This window comes from Acomys minous, assembly GCF_964271855.1.
Source record: "Acomys minous genome assembly, chromosome: 6".
Taxonomy (NCBI): Eukaryota; Metazoa; Chordata; class Mammalia; order Rodentia; family Muridae; genus Acomys; species Acomys minous.
Genome location: NC_140487.1, coordinates 57329523 through 57354199, shown reverse-complemented (window position 1 = coordinate 57354199; position 24677 = coordinate 57329523). Strand labels below are relative to the sequence as shown.

The window sequence follows — 24677 nt, the reverse complement described above, 5'->3', positions numbered from 1 at the left end:
GAATTTCAGGTCGCTTTTGCCTTTCCACTGAAAGTCAAGCACGCCATACTAACAGACTTTGTCGTCTTCCCAAGGGGGAAAGTGCTGAATCTGGTAGCAACAAGAAAGCAATGGACACACTACGCTAGCAGAGTCTGTTGGTAGCTAAAGCCCAAAGGTTGGAACTCTATGCACTGTGAGCTGGTCTGGGACTGCACTACAGTAGGCTGAAGGTGAGCTCTTGGTTTTGAAGAATGCTTTCACTGAGCAGGTGACTCCTCAGGTCAGCTCTAAGGGTTTTTTTTTCTTCTACTGTTTTCTTCATAAAGGACAGGACATCAGTGTCCTGCCATGGTAACTAACAGTGATGTTAAGAGCAGCCTGAAGGAAAGCCATGAAAGGTTTAATGAGATCGGATCAAATAAAGGCTTGGTGCAGCCCCTCGGAGCCTGCCCAGCAAGAAGAACACACAGAGATCAAAGGAAAGAGGGTCATGGTCAGGTGCTAGAGGCTTCAGCCATCACTGTGGACAGCTAAGTGGTTCTGGGATTAACTGAGCAAATACGCTGAGGAAAACCCTTCCCTGCAAGTCGGCCTTCCCTGGAAGGTTTCAGAAATGTCTACTTCATCAGGCAGGCATGGGCGTCATATACATCAACAAGGAGACTGGTTGGAAGTCCAACGGTTGTGGGAGGCACGGGAGGAGTGTATGGCCATTGATAAAGAATGTTTTTCCACTTGGCTGAAGGCTACATATGATAGAATAAAATGAGTAGCCATTAAAAAGGTCGGAGAGCTGCCTCAGTGGTTAAGAGCACTGGCTGCTTTTCCAGAGGACCTGGGTTCAAATCCCTGCACCCACATAGTGGCTCACAACCATCTGTAACTCCAGCTCCAGGGGGATCTGATGCCCTCTCCTGGCTTCTGTGGGTATGAGGCACACACATGGTACACACAACCATACACACAAAAAATAATAATTAAAAAGAATATAATGATACTGACAATAACAGGGTGACAATAACAGGGTAAAGTACATTGATACACATATATGAAAAGAAGGAAGCACATTGTTTTGTATACTGATTTTTAATTGATAAGAATATAACAGAAACAACACATATATGGGAGATGCAATGTAGTAAGAGCAGTTGTAAAGTCTGTCTGTATACTAACCACCTATACACCTACTTGCAAAAGTGTCACTGTTTTATTTGTTTCATAATAATGATCACACAGAACAAGTGGCTATTATAGAATTGGAAAGAAACAGTACACCACCAATGGCCATAGTCTTTGTTATTATAAACACATGTATAGTATAGTATATTGTTATATAAATTTTTACTACAAACATAAGAAACTATGCAATATACTTAGTGCACATTATCACTGTACTAATAACCCATATGGCTTCAACCCATTATATAATAATAATAATAATTTTTATTATTATTAATATTATTGTTGTTGTTTGTTGATGTTGTTGTTATTGTTTAGGGTTGTTGCCATTACAAATAATAAGTAGTACGCTGACTTGGTTTGACAAAAAAAAAAAAAGAAGGAAAGAAAGAAAATCACATAAGAACTACTGGTCAAAGGGGCTGGAGAGGCACAGCAGTTAAGAGCACTTGCTGCTCTCCCAGAAAGTGTAAGTCCAGTTCCCAGCACTCAGGTCAGGTAGCTCATAGCCATAGCTCCAGTTTCAAGGGATCCAATGCCACGTGTAGCTTCCATGAGCACCTCACATGTGTGACATGCCCTCACACACACACACACACACACACACACACACACACAGACAGACACACACACATGCGTGCATACATACACACGCATACATGTAAAGAAAAATAAAAAGGAACCTTTAAAATATATATAACTAATGATCAAGAAATTCTCCTGACCAGCCAGAGCTCTGACACCATTTCCAGCTCAAATTACTGATTTCCTACTTCAGAAAAGTGGTTCTTTGTTGACATTCGGTGTAACTTAGTCATGAGGCCTTCAGATGAAACTCTTAAAGCTTTACCCTTGCAAGGCTGGCGTATTTCTGGATGTTAAAGTAGTATGACTTTCTTCTTTAAAGATCTGAAGTCTAAACCAGTTTAAAATATGGAAGGACTCTGAGTATTCTCAACCAGACTTTCAAACTTGGTGTTCAGCTGCTTGTGTGTTGTAAACTCCAGAAAGGAAACTGTTGCCATAAACCCGTTCAAGACAGAGCAGCCAGTACGATAAGAACCCAGCTGCACAGATGTTCTGCGGGCATTGTTTAAGGATGATGGTTGAGACACGCACTGCGGCTGATAGAGGAGTGTAGTGTCTATCTGCCAGCGGGCCATGGGCCCCACAGGATTTGGTACTGGGAGGCAGGACAGACCCCACCAAACCCATTAAGACAATGTCTGTGCTGTAGAGCAGGAGCCTATATCACCAAGGCTGCCTCTCACTGCCCCCCAGCCATGGGAGATGACCCGAAGATGCCGAAAATCTACTTCTCACAGTGGTGCTTGGACCAACAGGATCTGAAGGCACCATAGCAAGACGTAGGATCGGAGCAGACCTGGAGCTTTAGTTTGTACACTTGCCTTCTTAGCAGGAGGAATCTGGGGGCTGGGACCTTTATGCAGAGGTTTTACCCTGACTAGAGCATACACGGTCATTCTATGAATTTCTGTCAGCTGTAAACTTCTGCTCACAAGTGTTTGTGTCATTTCTAACGTTAAAACAGAAACCACGGAGTCCACTTTAAGCTGCAGGCATGAAAGAAAAACTGTCTCCCCGGTAAGAAGGCTCCTGTGTTCCCCGGCAGTACCAGGCTGGGATGTTTGTTTTAGGCTGAGGGAAGGCAGGCAGGCAGAAAATGAGCTGGGAAATGGCTTTCCATTTTTTTTTCAAGTGTGGCAGCTCATTAATAACCAGTGAAGGATGGACTCCGAAGCCTCCCAGCACAATATCTCTGCAATTCACTTAATATTCCAGAGGAATATGCTCCGCGGGAAGTGTGCTGTGAACCCGACGTCTAACACACAGCCCCCTTCCAAACACCTTGGGAGTTGCAGGCTCTGGGGAGCTTCCGGACCTTTTGAGGAAATGGAACTGAGGGCGCTTCCAATATAGAAGTCTAGATGCTACAGGCCTAGCAATGTGTCTCGGGGATAACGTGCTTGCTTCTCATGTCCGCGGTCCTAGCATCCACCCCAGCATCACAGTGGAAAAGAATAAAAAAATTAAAAATTTTTTAAAAACCACAAAAGCTTTGTCTTGCCATTAATCAGCCCCAGGGTCACTCCATGTTTACTTTCTGTGTGCATATATTGTGGCAAAATGCTCAAACCTGTGTTGAGTTGCTCAGCTTTTGTTAACTTTTTTTTTTTTTTTAAGACCTGCCTTCAGCGTGACAAACTTTATCAGGCTATGGCAAAAAGCCTTTAAATCGCAGTTTAGTCTGCCTAAAACAGGTTGGTCTCCCGGGGTGGGGGGTGAGGGTGGGGGGATGGGAGGGCTAGGGGCCTATGGAAGCATGACTAGAAGAAGAAAATATAAGGTCTACATTTCAGCTAAAAGGGGGCAGAAGTAGAGAACAGAAGCCTTGTGCACCTACGCTGTAAGTAACATGAGTGGTCCTGGTAGCTGCTGAAGGGCCTGCTTCCCCTAACAGAGGAGGGGCGAGAGCAGGGAAGATGGCAGAAACCACCTTAGCCGCAGCCTCCTTTGGGAACAGTGTCCTGAGAGATGGGCCTCCAGGTGAGAAAGGACTGAGGAGGTATTACTTTTGCCTTATTAAAAAAAAAGGAAGGAAGAAAGAAAGAAAGAAAGAAAGAAAGAAAGAAAGAAAGAAAGAAAGAAAGAATCTCTTAAGGTCAAAGATGACAACAAACATAGAAGAAATAACATACTCAGGTTTATCCTGAGCTCAAACTCCAGAGTTGAGGGACCACAGACCCACAGCCAGGTCCCTGGATGGGACCGATTCTTGTCTGCACACCAGCCTTCAGTGCCGGGTGAAAATATCTGGAGTGATGTTCCCTGGCTTTCTCTCCAGCACTGAAAGAAGAACAAGTCCTGTTTGTTCAGAAAAACTTCTGCACTCCCTACCTCATTCTCTCCTCACCCCGTTTGTTTGGTTTTTTTTTTTTTCTAAAACCCTCAGAGGAAGTGTCACCTAAACATAAGGAATCGGTCATTAGTGTGTCTAACAGAGGACTTTTTTTTTTTCATAAAACTCCAAATCTATAATGAACAAAAGCAACTGTTCAGAACTCTCAGAAAGGAAAAAAATCACCCAGCAATTTTAAGTAAACGGGCAAGATTAATGGATTGTCATATAATGTGAAAGGAGAGCATTAGGAACAGGGGAAAGCAACGCTACAAAATTGGTTTGGAACGCAAGTCTACCTGAAGGCCCCTCAGCAGGAGCATTACTGTCTGCACTGTTTCCCACTAAGCAGGGTATTCATTTGAAAGCCTTGCCTTGCACAGTCATCCGGCACTTAGTGGTTGGTTTTATGTTAAAAATGCTTAGCGTGAACCCTGTGCTGAAAGTTTGCCCAAACATCTCATAGTTGACTGCAAAGCGGAGTGCCTGGGGAATCCAAGTCTGCGCCTCAAGAATGTGGGTGAAGGGGGACCTTCTGGCACCACACCTGGATTTGTCAAGGCCTCTTAGCGGCTGCTGGGAATGCGCCCTGCCTGGGGCCTGAGGCCCTCTTTGGGGGGGGCCCACCCGGCCCCCGTCACCCGTCTGACAGATGAAAACACAACAGGGTCTGTTGCGTGACTGACACATTCTTCTCCTGTCTGCCTCTGAAAGGACTTTATTTAACAGGCCTGGAGTCAGGCTTTTGACTGACAGATTGAGAAGGGTAAAAGTCATTCAGTTCCATTAAGCTCTGTAACTTCTCTGGAACAAAACACCTTTTTAAAAAAAAAAAGTGGGGGAGGTAAAGCTGTGGAGAGTGGGGGCGTGAGCTTTAGGGAGAAAAAAAGGGGATTCTTTTCAGGTTCAAAAACAATCCTTCTCTTTGCCTTCTGTCTATCAATTAGGGCGGCATTCCCAGAGGGAATACAGGCCCGGCCTCATTGGTGTCACTCAGCTGCCAGTCTCCTGACAGGGACACCAAAGGGCCTCATGTAGCGCTGCGGAAACTGTCTGTCAGGCCATCAGCAGCTGCTATGACGACATCGCCTGTTTTTCTAGGACTATTGTGGGGTGGGGGTTCACACCAACAGTGTAAGAAAGTCAGTTCCAAATCTCCGTTCATATTTTCTTTTTACACACACACACACACACACACACACACACACACACACACACACACACACACACACACACCTCTTCAAATCTCAGTATGAATTCTCCACAAAAATAACCCTAGGCTTCCTTGCCTGGCGGGCTACATGGTAAATAAGAAAGCGACCTCCAAGGACGCCTTAGAAAGGGCTCTGCTTCGGGGAAAACTCCGTCCCTCGCTCAATGTATTCAGTGGTGTGGGTTCAAATGAGTCCAGAGAAACAGGATTGGCAGTGAGAGACTTCTTATTCCTCTGAGAGACCTGGCCAGGCCCAGAGTGTGTGAAGAGCCATGAGAGCCCACAGTGACTTCCTGCCAAGCCTCAGCCTTGTTTGAGTTGCTGTGGGTTTGAGTCTCCACTGCGTTTTGCTTGGAAGCCAAAGACTCCAACTGAGCGCAGAACTCAGGCCAAACTCAGCACCAAGGAGTCACTTCCCACTTCTCTGCTTGTCAGCCTCACTTCCTGCCTTCTCCAGGGGCAGACTCACAAACTGACTTGGCTTTGCCTGCCCCCCAAAGATCTCAAGGCCTCCCTCAGCTGCTCCTGCTGAAGGAGCACCACATGTACCCGAGCTTTCTGAGTGGACTGAGGGAAAAATACCGCCCTCTCTATTCTACCCTCCCCTCTCTCTTGCCCCATCCTGCCTCTGGCTCTTAAGGTAAAGCGAAGAAAAAGCAGATGCGTGTGCTTATCCCTCTGTTTTGTAGCGGCTGTGTTTGTGAGTCACAGCACTTTTCCTGGAAGTCTTTCGCATTACAGGGAGCAACTTCCAAACAATAATGATAGCGCTTTGTACCAAACTGAGAGCTGGAGAGTGTGGCTGCCAAGCCCTGAGCTTGGGCTGCTGTGTTGCCCTGCTTCAGCTATGGACCTTTACCGACTATGAAGAGTGCTTAGCCAAATCCTTGCGAGCGCATCGCTAGAGCTGTCTCTCTCCATGCTGCCAGGGCCACTAAGCCCATGGGTTCTTTTCCATATTCTGAAAGTGCTGCTAGGGTCTTGCCCTTCTTGGGAGTAAATCTGTTATACACACTGGCTTCACCCAGATGCTGGGTCTTGGATGTGAAGACGGAGCCTAAGGAAACACAGAATCAACCATAGGTTTTTGTTTGTTTGTTTGTTTGTTTGTTTGTTTGTTTTTGGCATATGGGATAATACATGCCAAGAGAAGCAAATGGCCAGGATGATGATGACAGGAAAGAGACAGAGATGGTAACTTGATTGTCCCCTTCTTGCTCTCTAGCCTCAGGAAGACACCCCCAGGAGCCAGGCCTTGGCCATCTGCACAAACGGTGTCTGCAGCAGTCATGTGTGGCATGATGGTTGACTGGCAAATGAGCATCTGCAAACGCAAATGGCCTTGCAGCTTTCTGCTTGCCTTTGCTTCACATTCCCATCCCTGAGGCAGAAAGCCAACCTAAGGCAGTGGGTCGGAAACCGGGGCAACGTTCAGATGGCATCTCTCAGAGCAACACCAAGAGAGAATTTAGCACTGAATCCAAGGCTGTTGGGAGCAGAGTGCTTAGGACCAGTACCCTGAGACCAGCAGGGGGAGTAGCCCCAAATGGACAGAGGTCTTGGCTGACCTGGATACTGAATGGTGGCCTGTTTCCATCTACAGGGTCCCCGAGTTCTTGCTCAGTGTCCTGTGAACCCCCTCTCTGCTCTGTGAGTTCTCCATAAGGACATCAGATGGAGCGTTATATGACACTTGTGTCTCTGCTCACACTCTAGAAGATGACATCAAAACAGCTATTGACTTAGTCCTAATAATATAAGATATAAATAACAAAATATCTGTCCCGCAAAAAGCAGCCATCTCTGCCGCCTGTACTCTGAAGCCGGCGCTAGACATTTGCTCTGCGATGGATGCTGTGTGGCTCTTTCCAGCCTTTTGTTTCAACAGCTCTTCTATTGGGTACACTGCCTTTCTGGGTTTTCCTTCCATTACGCTAGCAAGGGTTACGTGAATAGTTAGTCCTTCTGGGCTCCAGAGACAGGGATACTCCCTGCGTGTGACGTCCCTGTGTGGTATCCTGAGCGAACTTCCTTTTCTTTGGGCAGTTCTCCTTGAGTGGTTGTGGATTGTAGAGAACCTCAAATTAAATGCCGAGTGTCAACAGAATACACAGGTGTTGCTCATTAGTAGTTGTTGGGGGGGGCGGTCTGGACAACGTGGACTCCCCTCGCTGTAGGTGAGTTCGCACCTCTCAAATTCTCCAAGATGTAAAAGAACAATACAGCCTTCCAGGTCCTCTCCTCTGCCTTCTTCCAGTCTCATCCCAAACAAAAACAAAAAACAAAACAAAACAAAACAAAAAACAAGGCTCAGCAAGAGTCACAAGACTTAGCGCTCCTCACACCAAGTCAGGAAAATTCCCAAGCCAGAAGGATAAATAAATTAATAGCACATCACTTGGTGGTGGCTTGTCACATCTTCCGGTCCATCGCCAGAGTGAGACGGGAGGGATATATATATATACATATATGCATATGTATATATATAATCTTATATATTTATATCGTATATATTATTATATATTATTTATTATTTATATCTTATATATTTACATATATGTGTGTGTGTGTGTGTGTGTGTGTCTGTGCGTGTGTGTGAATGATTGCCTTTGTTCCCACTGACAGAGATCTGTGAAGATGGGTCCAGCATGCTAACTGGCATACTGTAAATCTCTAAATAGCTCAGGTACGCATATTCAAAGGAGCACAGACCACCTCTACAGCTAAAAGTCATGCAGCATCTTACATTGTCTGCACACACTCATCTTCCAATAAACAGAGATAACTCTGAAGACATGGTACAAGTGGAGCAAGTGCCACATGCCAGAATAATCAAAAATAATTGACGGGGAAACCCCAACACATCATTCTTAATCAACACAACTGTGTGTGAGAAGTATATTTCTGGTACTTCGAGGAAGTGTTTGGAAGTGTCTGAAAAGATGAATGGAACTGATCTAGCCAAAGCACAGAGGCAGCTGTCACACACAAATAGCATTAAAGCTGCATGTTTCCTGGTTAAGCCTTTGATCCTCACCAGTGATCTTGGTCTGGGGATTAAAGATCCATAGGCACATTTATCTTGGCTTTACTTTCTTAAAATCTATGAATTATAATATCCTAACTTTACTAGAGTAATTATCATAAAAGTAAAGATTTAAAAAAAAAAAAAAAGAAACAGCTAATAAAGATCAGAGTAAGGGCAAACTTAACTGTGGTTGAGATTATTGAGGAGTGTGTATACTAGAAATTTAATCCAAATATTTGAGATTTCCCTGCTTCTTTCATAAGGACCACTAGCTTGAAGAAAGCCCTGTCTATGACCAGTAGGACACGTTAGAAGCTTTCTTCCTTCCTTTAAGTTTGCAGTCCATCAAAACAGAGCTCCTCCTACTCTGAATGCCTTAAACGTCCTTCTAGTTGGCTTTCCGCACAGGTCACCACATCGCCTCTCTACGCGAAAGAGCTGACCAACAGACTAATTGTACTCTAGTCTGTTTTCTTTTTCTTAGTAAAATTAAGTATTGACCATCTTCTACACAGTTGAATCTAACTCAGCTCATACTGACATGCTGGTTAGGCTCCTGTGGGAAAGTATCTCTGTACCAGGCGCAGTAACTCCTTCCTGCCTCCTGGGGAAGGGAGGTCTTCCTTCGGTGCTATTTGTACATTGAAAATGAGTGCATTTGAATCCCATGGTATCGTTACTGTAGTTTTGTGATTTTTAAAGGGAGTGGATGTTAAAGAATCTTTGCCAGAGGGTCTTGGTTTTGAAACGTTTCTCTGGGTTCCAGGTCTGTTTTCTTGCCCTTCCACCATTTGTTTCTCTGTCTCAAGGCGTTGACAGGTTCACAACACTAGCTGCCAATTCTTATTCGTTGCTGGAACCTCTTCATCTTCCCTGTGAGCTGGGGGCTTTTTTTTTTTCAATCTCCAAGTTTCTTCTTTTGAGACTCTGGAGAGAATGAGTCAGGAAAGAAGAATCCGGACCATCCTGTTTTCATTTGTTCCATACACTTGGTCAAAAATATTTTAAATACTCAGTTTTACAGAACTGATAGGAACTTGACTGCTTTCCAGCCATTCACTGGCTGGATGCATGAAGGTGAGACACAAGCAAAAGAGTAACCGTGGGAGCAGCACAGACCATGAACTCCTGAGGTTGCGATGGAGGACGGTTTTACACAGAACGGTCTCAGACACCGTGGCTAAGGAACGGCCTCTCTCACACCAGCCATAAATCAAGAATAGTGATTCTCAAGGCTCTGGTCACGCATGAACGGCCTCTGTTTCAGATCCTAGTAAAGATCTTGCACTCATGGCTGCAGTTTCACCATTTATTTCCTGATGTTTGCCGTTGGGAAGCTAAGCCAAACTCCAAACAAGGAGCCAAGAGCCTAAGGCCAACCTGTCCATGGCTGATGGAGGACCTCTTAGAAGCTTTTCCCCTCCCTTTAGGTTTACATTCTATCCAATCAGACCTTCCCCTTCTTTGACTACTTCAAACATTTGCCTAATATTTGGCTTTCTGCACAGGTCACCAGGTAAATACTTTCAGACAGCCTCAGAAAACATTTTGTCTTGGGCTCCCATGCGTAGAAGCAGAGTTCAGGCTAGATGGGTCCTGACTTTTCTAGACACAGGTGCTCTAGGATGTCTAAAACAGGAATGTGGTTATGCAGCTAATGTCTGGACATCGCTTCTTCAGGAGCAACTTTTAAGAAACTGTTGAAAGGCATCAGGATAACATAACAGCACAAGGACCAATCTGTCCATCCAAAGCTATCAACATCCACACCCAAGCAAAGGACCAAAGGCATCAGGATAACATAACAGCACAAGGACCAGTCTGTCCACCCGAAGTTATCAACATCCACACCCAAGCAAAGGACCAAAGGCAGCAACAAAGATGTCCTTTTGAGTTTGAGCTGGAATTTAATTCATCACCAGAGTCCCTCTCCATTAGATGCCCCTTTCGCGGTGATTTACTAGTAGTGAACTATAATGTAAAGCATTAAAATGGACAACAGATGCCTCAGCTGTTAAGAGCACTTCCTGTTCTTTCAGAGGTCCAAGTCCCAGCTACCCACATGGCAACTCACAATCATCTGTAACATAGTTCCAAGGAAGCCAGTGCCATGTTCTTGACCTCTGAGGACACCAAGCACATGTATGCTGCACACACATACATATGTACATACGTGCAGGCAAAACACTCATACACGTGGAATAAAATCATTGAAATCTAAAAAGTATTACATGTTTTTAAAAAAATTAAACAAAGGTAAAATAAATAAATAAATAAAAACTCACTTTAAGCAAACGTGAAGCAAGGACAAGGGGTCACTTTGGAATCGATGATGTCAAACCACAAAAATGTCCACACACTACGTAATGTTCCTTACCCTCTTCATACTCATATCGTGCCTGGGAACAAATCTGAATTATCTTACCCATACTTGTGCTACTTTTCCTCTTTTGAGAAATCAGTTGTCTTTCCTAGAACATTATCCTTGTCATCATTAACTGAAAAGCCAAGAACTGACCCAAAGTATAAAATATTTCAAAAAACTAGAGTCAACAGCTTAAAAACCCTCTACCACTATGACCCGTAATAGCACTTGGTACAGTGACAAGAATCTGACCTTTGGTTTAGGCCCTTTCCAGGGGCCTCTGTGATGTGGAGCTCACTTACACAGCCATTTTAAGTTTGGTTGCTGGTCTCCTCGATAATTAGAAAAACTACCCTAATTATCCTCTGCTCTTCGTATGTGCAGACTTTCCACGAAGTCCAGAGTTATTAGTGAGAAGGCAGGAAGCTTGGAGTGTGTGTTTAAACAGCTCAGCGATGAAGCCAATAACTTTGAATGAGAGGCGTCCTTATCCATCTTGCCTACGGGGAAGGGACTAGTAACACAGTCTTATCGGCACTTTTACTTGAGAAAATGTCACATAAAAACAAAATAATGTCACATTAGCCCCGTCTCCTAGAAAACAGAATCAAAAGCAGGAATTAAGTTCTGTTTTCTTTGGGAGGTGCAATTCCCAGGCAACTTAGAGCCTTAGACTATTTTAAAGAAACAGAAGTGAAACAGGAGGCTAGAAAGCAGCGCAAAGAAACACATCGGATGCTGCTTCACAATGAGCCTCAAAAAAAAAAAAAAAAAACCAGACGTGAGGAGGGAGAGGAAAGAAGAAATGTGTCTATCTAGCTCTTGGACACGTCCTGCTGAGCCCTGGTTAAGGCCAGGGAGCCCAGCCCAGCCAGCCAGGGCTTCCCAGTGGCACCCCTAGCCTTTCTGACAGAGCCCCAAGCCTGCCAAGTGGTAGGGCTTCAGAGGTGGCGGGAAAACCCCAGAAAGTCAGGCATGTTGGTGGGTGGGCATCTGGCTGCCTGACGGGTGGGTCCTTCTCAAAGCGACAAGCAGAGCAGGAACAGAGTAGAGGATCAGCTAAGTGGCGGGACGCAAGGTTGAGAAAACCCAAGGATGCCCATGATGGATACACCCTGCTCTTGCCAGGATCTACCGAAGCGCCAACCAATGTGCTAAAGTGTGAGGGTCAAAAGCAATAAACACTGGAATTTCTGACTCCAAATAGCACATTTAGAATGATTTGGATAAATATAATCTTTAAGTGGGAGGGGCAAAAGGCTAAAAACCACAGGTGCTTTAAAAGTTCTCTAGACCTATGTGTCATCAAAGGGAGAGCAGGCATAGGGGAAAAAAAGAAGAAAGTACTCCCTTGGGAATCAGGCTAGCTCTGTCGGTACTTAGCAACCCCGCCCAGTCACTATAGAAAGCCTTTCCCAGAAGTAAAGCAGTCAGAAAACTCTTAACACTATCCCTGCTGAAGAGTGCACACTCAACACCATCCCCTGCCTTCTGGTACTGATGCTTCTGACGTCCGCTGAGGACCTAGTCTTCTAGTCCTGGTCCCTGTAGTTCAGGCAGGCCTAACCCAACACCTGTCTCCAGCAGCCTGTACCACAGGCTCAGCCAGCCAGAGCCATGTGGTTCATGAGTGGTTCAGAGACGGTCTAAGTCAGGGCTCTTTCCCCATCGGCATCAGGACCCACGGTGATCTAATCATCCTTAGCAAGTTAAGTGAGTCTTAGCAAACCTGAATAATATGTAGGGCCGGCCTGGGAAAGAAAGAAAGTGGAATGGAAAGAGATTAGATTAGAAACACAGTTAGGACCTTGGTGTCCAACAGAACACTTTGGTTACTGATCCAATGAGGCCCCATTTAGGCTTAAAGTAATTTGAGTTACTTTTCTGTCACTTGCAGCTGAAAGATTTTGGATTGATGGGGCGGCAGGGGACGGCGGGGGCGTATATCTAGAGCTAACCACAGGGTAATGAGGCCAGTCTTGAAGTGAAGAGGAAGACTGAATTCTTTGGGAACTCTGGGCCAACACCATCGCTTCCTGAGTTGTTACCATCAACCTGGCCGAGTTTCACATCAATGACCTTTAAAGTGCCTCTAGCCTGACCAACTCCTGCATTCGGAGGCTCAGGGAAATGTTAGCTCATAGGCTTTTTCTCCTGGAGAGGTTTACAGCCATCCACTTACTAGCAAAGCAGGGTCGCTTGCTCAGCCTCCTTGAAAATTCCTTCAGGTTATTAACAGGGAAGGTCGCCAGCTGGAAAGGCAAAGCTTCGGCCAGTCGGTGGATGAGGAGGAGGCGAGCCTGCCAATCATCGCCGCACCACCTGCTGCACTTCGGAAAATTACCTCACGACATTCTTTGGTCCTTAGGTAAATCTTTAGACCTCATCCTTAGGAAAATGAATCACACGTGTGTCTTCCTCCCAAGCGTGATGTGCAGTGGTCTACGTGAAGTGCTGTGGCTGTTCTGGTTAACAGGAGGACATTCGAATGCATAGGATGCTGGGCATCCCCGCAGAGCTAATAAGTGCCAATGTTTGGGGAGCTGTCACCACTCTGGCGCTGGCCCTCAGTCAAGGTTTCCTTCCCTGTTCTCTCTCTCTCTCTCTCTCTCTCTCTCTCTCTCTCTCTCTCTCTCTCTCTCCCTCCCTTCCTCCCTCCCTCCCACCCACATACCCTCCATGTGTGTGTCTACATTAATTAAACCTTGAAGACTGAAAGGAATTTCCACAGGTGAAGAAGGATAAGGAAAGGATTCTACTAAAGACAGAAAGAAAATCATATCAACGAAAGCTATGAGAGGTTTTCTGAAAAAAAAAGAAAAAAGAAAAGAAAAGAAAGAACAGTCCAATGTGTTTAGAAGGTAACCCTGTCAGGGAAGGGCTAGGATGGGCTGAGTATATAGAAGGAACCAAGTGTGGTGTGCCTTCACAGTCCCCTGGGGCCGCCATCACTAAGTCGAGCTCTCACCCTGGTGGAAATGGGTAGAAACGGACACATGTGTGCAGAAGGGCTGTCATTAATGACTATTCCAGGAGAAACAGCAGACCCAACTGGCTAGACTTGGGACTGATAGGCTATTGAGAAGATGGAAACGGCTCCCTCCTCTAGGGTACATTTTAGGATGTTGGCAACTGCCTTTCACATTACTTATAAAATGGTTGCCTGTACTATGAAGCCAAGACAGTAAAAAACTAGCGATCTGGAGATGACCCCCGGGGAGTGCTGAGGACCTGGACTGAGGCTTTAGGTCCAGCTGCTCCTAACCTTCTAGGTACATCCCTGGACTTCACAGTTACACAGGTCAATAGTAACTTTGTAACTTCTCACTTACAAAGGGTCAAAACTCTTTGGTTTGAGCTGTTTGGAGCTAACAGAGTCCTGCCTATGTGCACAGCCATGTAGACCGCGCTCAGCGGTAAGGGCTGACTAGTGCAGAGGTGAGGAACTGTTGAAAGTCTGTTTTATTGGGGTCCTGCTCAAACTATGGCACCAGCCAAGGACAATACATGCAGTAAACTTCGAACCCCTACCCAGATCTAGCCAATGGACAGGACATTCTCCACCGTTGAGTGGAGAAAGGGGTCTGACTTTTACACGAACTCTGGTGCCCCGTATTTGACCACATCCCCTGGATGGGGAGGCCTGGTGGCTCTCAGAGGAAGGATAGCAGGCTACCAAGAAGAGACTCAATACCCTATGAGCATATACAGGGGGAGGAGGTCCCCCTCAGTCACAGTCATAGGGGAGGGAGTAAGGGAAAGATGGGAGGGAGGGAGGAATGGGAGGATACAAGGGATGGGATAACAATTAAGATGTAATATGAATAAATTAATAAAATGTATTTTTTTAAATAAAAAAAAAAGAAAGTCTGTACTCTTAATAAATGACTAGTGCACAGAGACTTACCCAGCAGACACAAAGATTGCGGAGGGATTGAATGACCATCCAAGGTCAGGGGATGTTAGTCTACACCTGTGGCTGGCCTCCAACACTCCTCCCTGCTACCCAAAGAAAGACCCACACGAAATGACATGAATCCGAGCTGCAAATCACCGCCAATGTTGTTCGGACTATCTGGATAGTAGATGTCTGACCCAACAGAGGGACAATACTTCAAGAGGAAGAGGTGACTTGTAAGGTCAATAACGCAGAGCCTGAAACGGCATCGCTGTAGCAAATGCGAAGGGTCTGGTTACTTCCCTGCCTGAAACCCAAGACCTGTGAAGGAAAAGAGGTGCTGAAACGTCTGCAGTTGGTGGTGACACCTGAGAACAGAGGGTGTGCCTACCTCGTGTTGGAGGAGCAAGCCTTTTTGCTGAAAATAGCTTTGACCCTTCTGGCCACTTTCAACATCTGTCTTGCAGGGGTTGGAGGTGGCGGGCGCAGGGGGGTGGGGGTGGGGTCAATCACTTTGTTCTTGGCTCAAGCCCATGGTATCCACTTACTTATCACATTGAAAGGGGACACTAGATGAACCTTAATTTTGCCTGCATTAGAAAATCTCAAGCTAAAATGGCCCCTGACCAGACCCCATAGTCAATCACAAGATGAACTTTTTGCAAAAAAGAAGCTACTAGAAGCTAGGAACAATGTGGGTTGGGCACCTGAATTCCTGGTGTCTCTGCAGAACAGAATGTTCTGAGAGGCTCCTCCTCTGAGCTGAATGAGTCTGCCTCTGGGCAAACATATTACCATGCAGATTTAACAGAGGAACAGGAAAAGAGAGGCTGGTAGGTCTTGTTAAAGCAGAAAGCTTCCAGCCTCTAGTGCTCTGGACTCTGCATCCACCAGGTAACTTGGATCACGGATAAAGTTCTCAGCTCTCTGGGACAAATGACAAAGCACGCAGGCTCTTCGTAAGCATAAGAGTGGACAGGCCCCTCAGCCAATGGACCACAGGCTTCACGCTAGACACAGAGAGGTACGTGAGAGACTGACTAACAGTGTGATGGCTAACCTTGTTGATCAACCTGACTGCTTTTAGAATCAACTAGCACCCAAGCTGCCAGCACTCCGGTGAGAACTTTTCTTTACCAGATTGTCTGAATCAGGAAGAAGGTCCATGATAAAGCTGGGCCACACCTTCTGGGGACAGCTCACATTAAAGGACATGAAAAGGGAAATTTTGTTTTTCCCTTACTTGTCCTCACACTCCCTGTCTGTGGTGACAATGGCCCATTCAGAAGAAAATTTGACTTTAACTTTCTCTTTAATTTGCAAGAATAATGAAGACAGACCAAATTGCTGATGCTAATTTGCCCAAATTCCTTCACATATGTGTTTGACATCTGGGCCAGGAGTTTTCCATGTGCACAGAAATAAACAGAACACCCTCCACTTATTTACTTCATAAGTGTTCAGAGCGTATGTAAAAAAAAAAAAAAAAAAAACTATACCAAAAAAAAAAAAAGGTGCGAGTTGTGATTCCTGAATTTACAGGATCACACAGCATAGGAATAAAACAGTACCTGCTCCCAGATATGTCAATATCCATGACATCAGGGTCTGAAGAAAACACATCCATAGCCCCAGTCTCAAGTCCGTTCTACACCCAGATGAGCCATTCTAGAGAAGATACGAAACAGTTCTAACTGTCCTGAGCATGTGGGATTCACAGCTGTTCTTGTAAAACTAAATGCCAACTGCCTCCCTGCCTATTGGCCAGTTGCCTCCTTTGAGGCATTTGTGTTTATTTATTTATTTATTGACTCACTTGCTAGATTTATCACATTTGCAGGCTGTGCCATTTGGCCCCTGGGTCAAGATAAATCACTTTTAAAACTTTAACACAACCCTTAAGCACCATGCACCCCGCCCTTCCTCTAACAGACTTTCTGAAGACTTTCCACGGAGAGAATTAGATCCATCTTACAAATAAATACAATGAGAACAATGGAGTTTAAACGTTCTGCAGATGGAAAAGTAACTTCTAGGGGGAATCTGGAGCTAGGACTGAACCGTTCTGCCCCAGCTGTTAAAATTGGAAGTTGTCACTGATTCTTAGCATGTTAAGTGGCCATGATTGTGCATTCACTGCTGTTTAGTGCAAACAGAAGCTTCTCCAATTAATGCTAAGAGTAGCATTTGTCTATAAGTAAAAAATGTAAATATTTATAATGAATTTTGGTGTCAACGCAACTTAGCAAAGCAACAGTAGGACGATCCCACCCACCCACCCAACCCATCCCCACCACAGCCCAGGGCCTATGACATCCCTAGCCCCATGAATTTTTAATCATGTTTAAATATCAGGCATGTATTTCTTCCTATAGAGCAGGCCTCAAATACAATCTGAAAGCCACTGGTTAACCCCGTAACAGTTGTGCCACTATTGCAGCACTGAGCGCTGCTTACATGGCAGATTCGTATCCCAGTCCATAGGTTGCACAGCTGGGCAACTGATGCCTTTTCTCCCCCTGCATAACATCTACAAGGACTGCCAATGTAAAAGCTGGAGGATGGGGAAAAAGGACTGTAAAATGTTATCTTTAGAGCACAACATGGCCAGTGTAAACAGGATCTTACAGGCGTTGCCACTATCTGCACTGGGACCATAAATAGTCAATTGTAGATCAAGGAGAGGTTCATGGGGCTCTCTTCCTCCATGATGAACTATTGTTTCCTAATGTGTTCTGGGGGACAGACAGTCAGCATCTTCAGTTGTGCATCCAATGATGAGGCCGTCAGGCTCCAATGGACGGTTTCAAACCTGTGCTGTGGCCAAAGTCAGTGTGTCACAAAATAAGACAGAAAGACATAACTGATTTACCAGTAGGTATGAGAAGACATCCAGCAACCCTAAAGATGATGCACCTTGGGATGGAATAGAAGAAAGACTTTGGAGATGCTGCAATGTCATCTTGGGGGGAAGAGTGGATCCTCCCTTCTCCCAAGGCCTGAGGTACATATGAAGACAGCTAAGAGGCCACAGATTCAGCATGTTATTGGCTAGCACCCTTTAAATTAAGCTAAATTATCTTTTCATAAATGCAATATACTAAAGATGCACCTGGGCTCATGGAATGAACACACACACAAAAAGCCAACTCACAGTTAATTCCCCAATCCTAAGACACATCCATGAAAATATTAAATTTCCCAACAGGCTCCAAGACCCATGCTCTCTGTACTGTGTGCTCTTCTCAACTCCCAGGAAACACGCTGAGACCAATAAAGATCAAACAGGAAAAGGAGTCTACTCCTGTGACCTTGACAAAGAGATCACCACGTGCCATCACCTGCCTTTGGAGAGGACATAACAAAAACTATACACGGCCTTTGGGAATGAGTCTACAGCCATGGTGAGCTGAATTCTGTCCACTTGGTAGAAGACTCTGCTTACATCAGATGAGACTGGACATGTTCAGTGTGATATGGATAAAGGCAGACTTCAATTTCTCAGAAGACTTCACAACCCCAGGCAGCAATAAGTCTAGCTGGTTGGTCTCTGGGCAAAGGATATGCGTGTGTGCATTTCAACATGACTTGATTACCTATTGGTAATAGCCAAAATAAGATGTATTTTGCCCAGTTGTTTCCTAATTTCTCCCAAGGGACGTTCCACTTCTCCATCCCACTGAGGGGTGCCTTGGCCAGAGGATGACTTTTGACCCTCAAAACGCAAAGAAGTTTAGTAGCTGCTGCTTCAGAGGAGGGCTTTGAAGAGCCTCAGAGTGAGCTCTGCTGTTTTCTTTCCTCATCTCAAGATAAACAACTTGCCCAACAGAAACTGCCTGATGCATTGTGGCTCACAGTGAAACTGACCAAACCAAACGATAACCAGCTTCTAAGCCTCAGAAATTTGGACATTATTTATTCCCGTAGAATAATTCCGTTTGCATTGATGGAGCTGCCCGGCTTAAACATGTAAGCAAGAGTCAATGGCAAATAAACGATCATGTATTCCAAACTACCTCCATCTGCAGATTTCTCCAAAAGATGAGATGAAAAAAAAACCCTCACTGATGTTTCTCCATTTGTGCTAAACTCTGCAGTGAGTTCAAGTACACCATCATTTATGCTTACTTGTTATCCTAATCGTCACTGGTGGGCACCCGTTAAAGCTTAGAAGAACGGAAGGTTTAGGAGCGGGGAGACTCTAGGAACCAGGTAATAAAAGCAAAATCTCTGTTGCTCCCCAGCTGTGACACAACCTACCATATGAGCGAATAAGAGCAACAGCTCAAAGTGACACTGTGTGCCAATGTTGGGCTGAGGCTGAGAGCACAGCTCTCTGGCAAAACCACAGGGCACGCCACCCTCACCTGCATCTTATGTGGGGAAGCTAAGGTCTGGAAACTTGACACGGCCATCTTTTTTCACAACGGAGATCTTAGTGGCAGCCGTTGCATACATTCATGGCACAGCTTATCTTCAGATCAGCTTCCGGGACGGGGTAGAAAAAGTCTCATTTGTGGCTAATTGGATTTGTGCCTATTTCTACTACATAATGAAATTCAAAGCCATTTTATTAGTCCTCTTGGGACTCTTTTTTTAAAATCCTTCCTCTGCTGTATTACATTAGCCTCACCAAGATGGCCCCATATAAAGCGAGGCCAGGCTCCTCTGATATGCTTCTTTGTTGCGCCTGCTCTTACCAGGGCACATAAAGGTCACGCTCTGGTTTTCTAGCTTCTCATCCAACTATTCCAGGAAGCCTACTAAGCCTACTAAGCCTACGAAGCCTACTAAGCGCCTACTAAGCACCAGAGCCAAAGTGACCCCAGACTTGCCACGTGTTCTCAGCGGCTCCTACTGTGTGTTTCCATTTGTAGCACTAAGGCCAGGACCTCACATCCCTTGTACAGCAGAGAGCTTTATAGACAAACAGCCTCATCCAGGCCCAGTGCCACCCCACACCCAGTCACACCCCTTTGGAAACTCGGCTGGGCCTCACCAGCTACTAGTACCACCCAACACCCACTCACATCCCTTTAGAAACTTGTCTGGGTCTCACTAGCTCTCTTGAGGATAACATGATAGAACGCACTCAATGTTTACGTCTCCTCGCATTGCATCTGTTGGCGTCTTAACCCTTGAATGTCAGGTCGAGCCTTTTGGTGGTGGGTAAGTCATGAGGACAGAGGAGTCACAAACAAGAGGCCAGGGGAGCTCTCTTGCTCTCTTTCTGGCTTATGAGGAGGCAAGGACAAGCCAGCTATCTGCAGCCAGGAATGAACTGTCACCGGAGCGCAACCAGCAGAGGCTTCCAGCTTCCAGAATTGTGGGAAGCCATTTTGTTGTTGCTGCTGCACCTGTTGCTACTATAACTGAGTCTTGACTGTCTCCAAAATGCTCGCATGTTAAAGGCTTGGTCTCCATGTGGCCACCATTGGGAGCCAGAATGACCTAGGATGTGTTGCCTACTATAAGGTTTCAGATCACAGGAGAAATGGGCTCAAAAGGACTAAGGAGACCCCAGCCTCTTCTTCTCTTTCACACACAGCATTAGGTGAGACCTACCACACACCCCCAGTATAATTTATCATGCCGTCACGTGTTCAAAGCAATAAGGCCAACAGGTTATGGACTAGAATCTCCAAAACTGTAAGCAAAGATAAAACTTTCCTCTTCGAAGAGACTTGATACCCTATGAGCATATACAGGGGGAGATAATCCCCCTCAGGAACAGTCATAGGGGAGGGGAATAAGGGGAAAAGAGGAGGGAGGGAAAAATGAGAGGATACAAGGGATGGGATAACCATTGAGAATGTAACAAGAATAAATTAATAAAGAAAAAAATGCAAAAAAACCCTTTCCTCTTCATAAGTTGATTGTCTTGGGTATCTGTTACAGTAACAGAAATATGACTGGAGCCGCTGTTCAGAAGCCACCTAGTCTCCAGCACTCCTTCCCACGCTAATATTCTCAGCGGCGGCGGCTGTTTGGAGAATGCTTGTCGATACCTACTGGCATGCTAAGCAAGCACTGAAGGCTGAGCGAGCTGCAGTGTCCTGAAGCTGTGAGCTCTGGAGCCAGGCTGCTGGGGTTGGCCCTGCCACCGCCAGCTGTGTGATTTCACCTCGGCTACTTAGCTTCCCTCCCACGGTTTGGTTCTCTAAAGCTGGCTGGTGGACACAGATGCTGAGTCAAGGACGCCGCGCGGCGTGCATGCGAACACACATCTGAAGTTCGGCAGTCAGTACCTGGTGCGCAGTAAATCCTACAGAAGAGTTTGCAACGCCTATTCCTCCCCAGCATCTCTCGCTCTCTCCCGGTGCCCTAGTAAGAAGAATGACTCCTGCCTTAGCCTTTCACCCTAATTGGCTCAAGCTAATGTTTCTCCGCCTCTTGTTATATACTTTCCTATTACAACCACAGAGCATAGAAATACGTATAAAACTCCACAAAACAGCTCCTGTTAAAGACATGCAGTGTGCTCTGGTATTCACTCTTCCCTCCTGCTCTGGCATGCTAGTCACAACTCACTAAATTTATTCTGTGACGCACCAACAGGTTGCTGAAGGCAGGAACCTGGGAAAACACCCAAAGCGAGTTAACCACTACTCCTTACATTTGAGGCACAGCTGTAGTCACTGTCACAAACTTGGCAAATTAGAAACCTTGGGCACAGAGAGGGAACGTTTCACAAGGTCATGGGACTCACCAGGGTCAGCATGGCACTGCTGAGGATTGTTCCGAAGCAGCCAAATGTCCTAACCGCAGCCCCACTTCTCTGAGTGAAGCCGAGGCTGTGTGTGGAGCATCAGACATCACGCTACCACCAGTATGAGGGGAGCAGCTCTGGGAAGAAGAGCCACTGTGGATGGCAGAATTACGTCCGATCCTCCACAGCACAGGTCACCCCATCCTCAGCTCCCTCTTCCCCAAACTAAAAAAAAAAAAAATCCTTTGAATTTTGGTTACTTTTTTTTTCTTGCTTGCTTGCTGATAAAAGCACCAAAACTGACCTATTGCCTCTTTGCACTCTGGCAGAAATTGTGTGTGTTGAAAGCGAAGCCCTACGAGTTATGGAGGCGCCTAAGGTCAGGCGGGTCCAAGATATGCATTAAGCTCTCCCTGCTCGCAGACACTGCACCAACCGCTCACAGGGAAATACTATACAGAACATAAAGAAAACGAGAGGAAGAGCTGAGAGGTGTATCACGACCCCCCCACCCCCACCACACACACACACACAATCTGTCACCTCACCTGTGACTGTCCGTGGCCTCCTCCCACTTACTGGACAATTACTTAGGTCCACACTTTATGTTCTCCTGAAGCTCTGGGAACACAGAGGCCATGGCCACATAGCATTAGAGCTCTGAGCCTCACACACCAAAGGCACACAAAACATACCGGTGGTAACATTGTCCCCAAATCACACTTTGGCCCCATTTAGAACTGGTAGAGGGAACATGAAGGACGCTACAACTTTCATCAGCTAGTTTGAGACAAGTCACACCCAGCTTGGCTCTGCCCCAGGTGTGGGCTGTATGCTGTCCCTCCCCGCCAGTCCCGTGTCCCTGCTGAAGAGGGAAGGGAGTGGGAGCGGAGGGGGTGAGGTTACCTCAAAAACACATAAATTGTTGGCACTGCTGTTGATGTGGGGACCAGACCAGCTGAATCTGACTCCTATGAGTTTTCAGGGCTGAGCTAATCCTTATCCTCGGAGCCAAAATCTCATCCACTTTGGGCTGTGGTCTCCTCTGCGTTCGTTCTAAATCCCAGGACCAACGGGTTGGCCAATGTTTTATGTAACTCCTGAAAGGGGCCCCTTCTAGAGAAGACAGCACCAATCATGGCTTTCACAGCTTAGAATCCTTCCCCACCCACCAAATCCAACATCAACCCTTGGCGCGCACTCAAGTTGCTGGTGACAGATCCTACATTTTTCCATCTCAAGTCATGTCTACTCCTCTCTCAGCCAGCTGAGCTTGTCGCTGTTGCCCAGTGTGGCCCGCAGGATCTGGTTTCCAGACCATGGACATGCCAAGGCTATGTGGCCATACCGTCTTTTGTAATCCATCCTAGAAGGCCAAGCTCCAAGAACAATCTTAAGGGTACTCTCTCGCTCTTCATACCTTCATGGCATTTTGTTCATATGTCTCCTAGAGTGTATACAATTATATGAGAGCTAACCATATCAACTGATTAATTACTCTTTACAATGATGTTGATTCGAAAATGCAAAGTCTCCACTCGCTCGTGTGCTGACCTGCTTGGTTCCTGGACGATGGTGCCTCAAGTTCCAAAAGTGAAGAGGGGCTTCAGAAAGGTCACTGGTGGGAGCCAGGGGGCGGGTCTCTGAGGGTACCCTGGTCCCAGCCCTTACCTGTCTCTGTTCTCTGCTTCTTGTCTCGCATGAGGTGAGCTGCCTCCTCTTCCACATGCTCCTGCCGCCATGATGGCCTGTCTTATCGCAGGGCTAGCATCCATGGAGAGAAGGACTGTGGACTGAAATCTCTGACGCTGTGAGAAAGAAGCCCTTCCTCCCTTATGTTGTTTCTGTCAGGAATTTAGTCACAGCGAGGACAAGGTAGCTAATAAGGTTGTTAATTGCTAATATTTACCAAGTCTCCTAACACCAGGTATGTGGGGTCAACCAAGTGCTTCTGCCATGAGACGCTGCCTCGACACAGGACCAACAAAGGACCCAAGTGATCACCAACTGAAACCTCCAGATCTGTGCACCGAAGCTTTATCCTCCTTAATACCAGAGGTAATTTTATCGTGCTAGAAAGCTGTCCGACACAATAATCACCTTCTCATCTCTGTTTGACTTATGGGTAACCTGAACCTTACAGTGTTTTGCATACAATTAGACCCCTTCTATAGAGTAGAGCTTGTATACCACGTTAACAATTGCCCTATATAGCATCTCCATATAAGCCCAATTAGGGCAGGCATTGTACCTGTCCAGGCATCAGCATAAAACCTCACCTAACCCTGAGTAGGCCACAAGTGCAGGAAGAAATCAGTTGATCAGAAATTTTAAGATTGTCTTGTGATTACTATTAAATACCATCTAAATAGCTTATTTTCCAGGGCTAAGGTAAAATTTGACCACCCAATATAAGTTTCTAAATATGTTTGCATATGTTTGTGTCACTTGAATGCACAAATGAAGCGCTTCTTCTTTAAGCTTTTAAAACAAATGTCATCTGTCCATAACTCCAGTTCCTGGTGATCTGACACCTTCTTTGGGCCTCCAGGGGCACTGCACACTCATGGCACCTATACACATGTAGGGCACTCAATACACAAAACAATAAAATACATAAAATAAGAACAAACAGAAAGAAAACTTTTTTTTCCAGAATGTCCTCTTTCAAGGCAAGACAGAAGAAAATCCAACTGTTCTCACAACTCGAATGTGAGCAGAGTGTGTAAGCCGAGATTAATGCCGCTAACTGAATTATCCACGCCCACACGTCTCTGCCATCCCCTCCATCTTTGTAGTTTCAGTCTAGGCTGCTCCGGTTTGTTTATGTTGCCATAAATTACAGGATGTGTGTTTTAAATGTCCAGAATACATTTCACTCAGAATGACAGAGTACAGGAAAAATAGTTTCCCATAGCCCTCTCAGGTGTCCCACAATGAACTGCATGTGGGAGACCTCTTCATGGCCAGCCCCTGGCAGGAGGGGAATGGCGGAAAGTAATGCGCCATCACCACCACACTGCCTCTGGTGAGTGGAAGGGGTTACCTTCATCCACGCAGGAGCTTCAGCCACTAGCCTCAGGCAAGAATACACCCCACGCCCCACCCCCACCCCCACCCCCTTGCCAACCTTGAAAATCGGTCACATATGTCTCCTGCTCCTCAGCTCAGCAGTTGGGCTACATTCGATCAGTTGGTTTCACCAACATCTCCTGAGTAACCCAAGACTTCATCTCAAGCCCCAGACAATCCCTCCTGTACAGAACCCCACCCAGAGACCTAAATCTTGACTATCCAGGGCCCCCCGCCCCTCCATCCTGGCTAGGACTTGCTGTGCTGATCTCAAGTCAGACCCAAGGCTCTGGGTCACACAGGGCAAACTT

At 46.0% G+C, this 24677-nt stretch overlaps 1 long non-coding RNA gene across 1 annotated transcript in view; it reads right to left on the bottom strand.

Annotated features, from left to right (window-relative positions):
• Positions 1-21502, bottom strand: part of LOC311599150 — a 62241-nt gene extending 40739 nt beyond the window's left edge. Inside the window, exon 1 of the long non-coding RNA XR_014779787.1 lies at positions 21295-21502. This is a non-coding gene — a long non-coding RNA (uncharacterized lncRNA). The remainder of the gene's footprint in view (positions 1-21294) is intronic.
• Between the last annotated feature and the right edge of the window lie 3175 nt (positions 21503-24677).